Here is a 7,381-nt window from a genome sequence, read left to right on the forward strand (position 1 = left end):
CCGTCGACTACATGGGAGTCCAGCAACGTAGCCATTACACTAACTGCTGGTCCCGCAGTGGTGAATTTTAAAAAAGAATGCTGAAATTTTGTGTCATAAGAGTTTAAAATTATACCTTCTTTTTAGGAAAATGGAAGATATGGACGCCGTAAACAGTACCCAATTTCTTTGGTATTAGCTCCCACAAGAGAATTGGCTGTACAAATCTATGAGGAAGCCAGGAAAGTAAGTAGGCATTTTAATGATTATTCCCTCATTGATTCTCCTGAAATTTTTATGATTATTTAATAAATTCTTTTCTTACAGTTTTCTTACAGATCTAGAGTTCGTCCTTGTGTAGTTTATGGTGGTGCTGATATTGGTCAGCAGATTCGGGACTTAGAGCGTGGATGCCACTTGTTGGTTGCCACTCCAGGACGTCTAGTGGATATGATGGAAAGAGGAAAAATTGGATTAGACTTTTGCAAGTATGTTGATATTTTTTCTAAAAAAAATAATTTTTTATTTAATTTTTTATTTATTCATTCACTTTTTTTTAAATTTTAACCAGATAGAAACATGGAGAGAGAGAGAGAGAGAGAGAGAAAGAGAGAGAGAAAGTAAACCACCAGGTCTGGGACTTGAACCGTGGTTGGCCATATGGGAGTGTCCAGTGCCTTAATCACCATGACACCTACTGGTCCCTCAAGTATGTTAATTTTTAAATATGTTAAAGGATTATTTTTTAGAGTTATTTATTTTACTGTAGTTATTTTTACACTTTACTAGAGAAAGAAATGGAAAGTGACAAAACAAGCTGCCAGTTCCGGGACTCAAGCCATAGTTTTCCATGTTTGAGTCCAGTGCCTTCACCAACATGCTACTTGCCCCTCATTTTACAATTTTTAACTGATCTTTTGTAATATTTTGTGGGTATTGTGTTGATTTTTCCTTTTTTTTTAAGCTTACTAAAGTATTGTTCAAAATCAGTGAACTTTTAATTTGGTGTATGCCTCATTGTAACAGATTTTTCTGTTGATTGGGCTTTGTGATCTTTGGTATATTGTTTGGACAGAATGTGTTTTACATATATTCAGTTGTGACACTACAAGTTCTAATATCTGGTAAGTAAATGTGTTAGTGTAATTAACTGTGGACATCATTGTATTAAAGTTTCTCGACATCTATCTATAATTAACCGAGTGTTTTTTTTTTAACAGATACTTAGTTTTGGATGAAGCTGATAGGATGTTGGATATGGGCTTTGAACCTCAGATACGTCGTATAGTTGAACAAGATATGATGCCACCAAAAGGTGTTCGTCATACCATGATGTTTAGTGCTACTTTTCCTAAGGAAATACAGGTATTGTTTAATAGAATTCTTATTTAGAATTTTTGTGTTCATGGACAATTATCTTTGGATAAATTATAAAATAAAATGGATAATTTAAGATATTTTCTACTTTCTCAGATGCTTGCCCGTGACTTCTTGGATGAATATATCTTTTTGGCTGTTGGCAGGGTTGGCTCTACTTCTGAGAACATTACACAGAAAGTAGTTTGGGTGGAAGAGTCAGACAAACGGTCATTTCTCCTTGATCTTCTAAATGCAACAGGTAAATTATGAATGTCAGGTGTAAGGAGTAACCTCTTTGGATTTTTTCCTTTACCTTCAACCTCTCCCTCCCCCACCCCAGCCTTTGCTTTTCTTTCTGAATGCTTTTAAAACAGAGTTTAATCATCTCTGTTAGCATCCTCACAAAGTGCAAGGAGAATTAAGCCAATTAAATATTTACTTCAGGCAGTGCTGTTATATCACTCTGAATATTCAAACCTATTATTTTTAGGGAAGAATTCACTGACTTTAGTGTTTGTGGAGACCAAAAAGGGTGCAGATTCTCTGGAAGATTTCTTGTACAACGAAGGATATGCTTGTACCAGTATTCATGGAGATAGATCACAGAGAGATCGAGAGGAGGCCCTTCACCAGTTCCGCTCTGGAAAAAGCCCAATTCTAGTGGCCACTGCTGTATGTATCTTTGATTTTGTTTATGTATTTGCGTAGTATATCCTTTTATTTATGGGAGAGAGGAAGTGAAAGGGAGAGAGGTTTGCAGTGCTTTGATTCTTCTGTCTTTCAATTCAATTGTTTTGCATCACATAAAAGTGCATCTGTGTTTTGGTGTGTATATGTTGTCCAGAAACCAACCTAGGACTCATGTGCAGCTTCCGGCTTCCCAGGTGGTAGTGCTCCCTATGCCTGCTTTCTTCTAATAAAAGTCATTTTTCAGGTGGCAGCAAGAGGTCTAGACATTTCAAATGTCAAACATGTTATCAACTTTGATTTGCCAAGTGATATTGAAGAGTATGTACATCGTATTGGTCGTACAGGACGGGTAGGAAATCTTGGTAAGATTGTTAAATTGTTAATGTAGTTTGTAATATTTTTTTAAAATTACAATGAATGAGCAAAAGATTTGACATAGTCTTTTTTTTTTTTTCTTAAAGAATTATTTTATTTAACTTATTTATTTTAATTTGACCAGAGAAGGCACAGAGTGGGAGAAAGAGAAAGCAAGCTACCAGGTTCAGGACTTAAAACCATGGTCGACCATGTGGGAATCCAGTGCATTTAACTACCTTGCAACCTGCCAGCCTCTTGACATAAAGTCTTAAAAAAAAGATAATCATGTTGAAGGAAAACTTGATATCAGAATAATTAGCCAACTAAAAGTTTTTCTTTGAATCTATTTGGATTAAATTTTAAATTATGGGACTGGCAGGTGGCATGGTGGTTAAGGGGGCTGGACTCCCATGTGGCTGACCATGGTTTGAGTCCCGGACCTGGCAGTTTGCTTTCTCTATTTTTTTTTTTTTGGAGAGATTTTTTACTCTAGGGCATGTGCTCTCGCCAGAAATACAGAGAGATATAGAGAGACAGAAAGTGAGAAATCAACCCCCGGGGGGATGGCCACCACAATCCCCTCTCCTCCGTTCTCCTCTTGGGATCTTGGGCACACACACACACACACACACACACACACACAAACACATGCCCAGTGTGAATTTCAGCCACCAGGTCCAGGACTCAAACCGTGGTTGACTACATGGGAGTCCAGCGACAGAGCCATTATACTAACTGCTGGTCCCGCTTCCTTACTTTCTCTCTCTTTTCCCTCTGGTCAAATTAAAAAACAAAAACCAAACAACAAAAACCCCAAGAAATTAAGTTAAATGAAATAATTCTTTAAAAAATAAGTTGTAAATTATACCATATCTTAATATTCTTGATATTTCTATGTGAAAAAGTACAGGCAACTGTGGAAATGTCACTTTTGTGTACTTTTTTGAATTCTTTAGGTCTTGCCACCTCATTCTTTAATGAAAGAAATATAAATATTACAAAAGATTTGTTGGATCTTCTTGTTGAAGCTAAACAGGAAGTACCATCTTGGTTGGAAAATATGGCTTAGGAACATCATTATAAGGGTGGCAATCGTGGACGTTCTAAGAGGTACACATTGTTTTCAGCCCTCTTTTGTAGGGTATGAAGTTAACATTTTGGGTTAACTTAATATTGAACAGTTTTTTTCTACTGCCTAAATATGTGGGCAAATGATAATAATTAGAATAGGGTTAAGGGTCAAGCTCTTTACTACAGATACCTTCAGAGACACTGATAGAGGAACTGGACCGTAAGTGAAGTTGAATTGGAAAACCAAATTAAGAATTGAGACGTTAAACAAGAATTTTAATGGAAATTAATACTCATAAACCACAACATGTTTTTCTTACCACAGTAGATTCAGTGGAGGATTTGGTGCGAGAGACTATCGACAGAGTAGCAGTTCCAGCAGTTCTGGCTTTAGTAGTAGTCGTGCAGGCAGTAACCGCAGTGGTGGAGGTGGTCACAGCAACAGCAGAGGATTTGGTGGAGGTAATGTTACTATTTCCTTTGGATGGGACTTTTTTTTTCTTTCAGTTATCTTCAAAGCATAATTTATTGGGAAACTATATTTTCCAAACATAAAATGCAACACTAGATTTTTTTTTTAAGTTTTTATATCTAGGTACTTGAGAAGAAAGGGAAATGTATCTGTATTGAGTGACTTAATTTCTCTTTAATATTTCTTGATAGGTGGCTATGGAGGCTTCTACAACAATGATGGATATGGAGGAAATTACAACTCCCAAGGGGTTGACTGGTGGGGAAACTGAGTCTGCTTTGTAGCAGAAGCCACACTTTCAAATAGCTAAATTTGGAAACCACATGTAACTTAGCCAGACTATTATAGCTTCAAGAATTTGCAGTACATTCATTACCAGCTGTGATTCTCCTGAAAATTCAAAGGAGCTCAAAGTCACAAGAAGAGATGAAAGGAACAATCAGCAGCTTTACTCATAAGTTGATTTAAAGATGTAATTGCTATAGTTTGGAGTACCTCCTTTCCTGCTTAATCTCACCCCAAATACATATACAGTTTTGTGACTGAGGATTATTTGTTTGTTAATGTACTGTGACTTTAACTTTAGACAGCTTATTATTTTGATGTCCTGTTAACTCAATAATGCTCAAGATCAGTTGTTTTGACAAGGTAAATTTGCTTAACTTCAGCTAAAATCAAACCTTGGCACACCAGTGTGATCCAACTTACCAGGAATCATTAGTTCTTGAGGAATTTACACAGTACACGGTGGTAGGACTTTTGGTATTTGCAGACTGGGGCCTAACTATCCTAATGCAGAATTAGTTAATTGTGGCAAACTGTACTAAGTTGAAAGTCCTGACTTGCTCACTCTATCCTGGTTAGGCACATAAAATCTACTCTAAGCCATTCGAGACATGATGAAGTGGGATGTGAGAATGTATTTATCTCTAGAGTTTGAATGTCCTCTTGGAAGTTAATAGAAGTAAATAACAGTTCACATTTGATGGTTAGACAGTTTATTAGTTCTAAGCTACGTAAATATAGGCACCTTATTTCAGAAAAAGCTAAAGTTCTGATAAAATGTTGAGAGCTTTTGTTAAATTAGATTTTTTTATTGCCAGAGTGACCAGTTTTCATTAGGAGCCCGGTCAATTCTGGTCTTTTATGCATGCTAGTGTTGATGTTTTTTGGTCAAGAGGGTATGAATAGGAAGGATTGTGTATCAGGCTTTATTTTAATGCCAATTTATGTTCTGTTAAAAGCTGCATTGAAATGTTAAAATGGCTTACACTTGTAGACTTTGTAAATCTCAGAATAACAACAAATCCTTGAAATCCCACAGGTTGGAAATATGTACTAAACTGCACAAGGTGTCAGTTCTGTATAGTGCAGTTTTAGTGTATTTTAGTTGCATAGGTTTCCATTATACTTTAGACCTCTCTATGCTAAATTTGGCCAAAGATGATTGTCCCCCATAAAAAATGCCTCTCCTGCTTGGAATTCTCTGCTAATTTTATGAACAGAATATAGTGTTCTTTAGAAACTCATTTTTACAATGGCAGAAAGCAAAAATTTCTTAAAAGTGCAATAGATTTTTCAAGTGTATTGTGCCTTGTTCTAAAACTTTTATTAAAGTAGGTGCACTTGACAGTATTGAGGTCACGTGTTACGGTGCTATCTCCCGTTAGTTTAGGTTTAGACTCTTGAACATTTGCCCATAACTTTTTACAAAGTACTTATTTTAATGCATATTCAGAGGATTTTATATATATGTCTTGTGTGGGTGTCAATAGATCAGTCTTTTTTTGTCTCTTGGAAATAATGCAGCTTGTCAAAAACTAATTTCTAAAGTTTTATTTAGGACCGTGGAGTGACGGTGAAGAAAACTGTTCGTACTTAACTGATTTTAGATACTTTTTTGCTGCTAGTTTGTGTAATATTTATTGAGCATTTTGACAGATAATTTATTTTTGTAAGCCTAAAGGTGATTCTTTGAAAGTATAAGAAACTTGACCAAAAGACAGTACAAAAACACTGGTGTTTGATTGTTGAATGTCACCACATGTGAAATAATGTATTTTGGGGTAGTGTGAGCTTTTAATGTTTAGTCCTATTAAACTTGAGTCAAATTAAACAGACCCAGCACTGGCAATGTAGCTATAATTTTGTGACAAAATTGAAGAAAAAATTGGTAATTTGAAAATTAAAACATGGCAGGGTTTTGATATACTTAAGAGATCAATGAAACATTTCTGAATAGAAAATGTCCACAGTCTCACAGATTCTTTGGAATTTTGTTGTGTGTTTGATGTTTGGTTTGGTTTTGTTTTCAGTCTGGCATTTTTGCAGTTTTCATACATGTGGTTATATTTGTTCATTGTCATAACCAGTGACTTTTACATTCAGTTTTTTTTTCAGCCAGCAATATCTTTGGTAAATAGGAATGGATTGACTTGCTGAATGTAAACATTGAACCTAAAGTCACTGTAAGTTTAGTAATTCCTTATTTTAGTTTTAGATGCTAGCATTGTGTGTGCTGTGTTTACTCTGATTGACTAAAATAAAAAGTTGAACACAGTCTCTCTTGCTGTCAGTTGTGGGTTAATGTTGAAAGGTGAAAAAAATATATATATATACCCTTGAGTATTTGACTGTTGATTAAATAGCAAATGTATTTGTGAAATAACTTGAAGGTAGAATACACTTGTGCCTTAGCTGTTTGAATTAATGATGAAGGTGGTATAAGATTAGAATACTGACAAGCATTTTTATTCTAAACTGGAATTCTTAAACAGTCGTGTATATGCATATTTTCAATTTCAGCTTAGTATGAGTTTGATTATCTTTTTTAAGCATTTTGATGTGAAAGGATGGCTGAGTGAGTTGGGTAAAACATCACTTTTACTAGAAATTGAACAGATTAGTCTTTAATTGTAAAATAATTAAGTTTCAAGAATTAATTGGAAAAGTAAATAGTAGAGATGACTTGGGAGACCTATCCTCTTACTGGTTCTTTCTTTGGTTGACATCCATTAACACTGAACTGCAGTAGGGAACCATAACTAAGAGACAATGTGGGAGAGAAAACTTGTTTAATAACATGAAGTTAATACTATGAAACAAATGTTTAAGGGAGTCAGAATCTCTGCCCTTTTTATGTTTGCTTTTTGTGGTTGCTTTTCTGCAACCAACCTGTTAATTGTAGAGGGCAAGTAAACACTATGCTTTTACAAGTGTAGATTCTTTTTTTGTGTGTGGTGTTAAATGTTATTTGTTGAAATAATACAACTTAAATGTTTGTGCCATTCCTTTCTCTACGCATTATAACTGTGAGGTAAATGTTTGTTACAGTCTATAGCTTTTACTCTGATTGCTCTGTGGATCCCATTGCATAACACCTTATGTTTTTGTCTGTGGTTGTTAAGCCTGACTTGTCAGACTTGTATTTTTTTTCTAGAGTGCATTCTAGAG

At 35.2% G+C, this 7,381-nt stretch overlaps 1 pseudogene; it reads left to right on the forward strand.

Annotated features, from left to right (window-relative positions):
* Nucleotides 1-6,490, forward strand: part of LOC102495350 (ATP-dependent RNA helicase DDX3X-like) — a 20,081-nt pseudogene extending 13,591 nt beyond the window's left edge.
* Nucleotides 6,491-7,381: the final 891 nt, after the last annotated feature.

This window comes from Tupaia chinensis, unplaced genomic scaffold (assembly GCF_000334495.1).
Source record: "Tupaia chinensis unplaced genomic scaffold, TupChi_1.0 Scaffold150112_1, whole genome shotgun sequence".
Classification (NCBI taxonomy): Eukaryota; Metazoa; Chordata; class Mammalia; order Scandentia; family Tupaiidae; genus Tupaia; species Tupaia belangeri.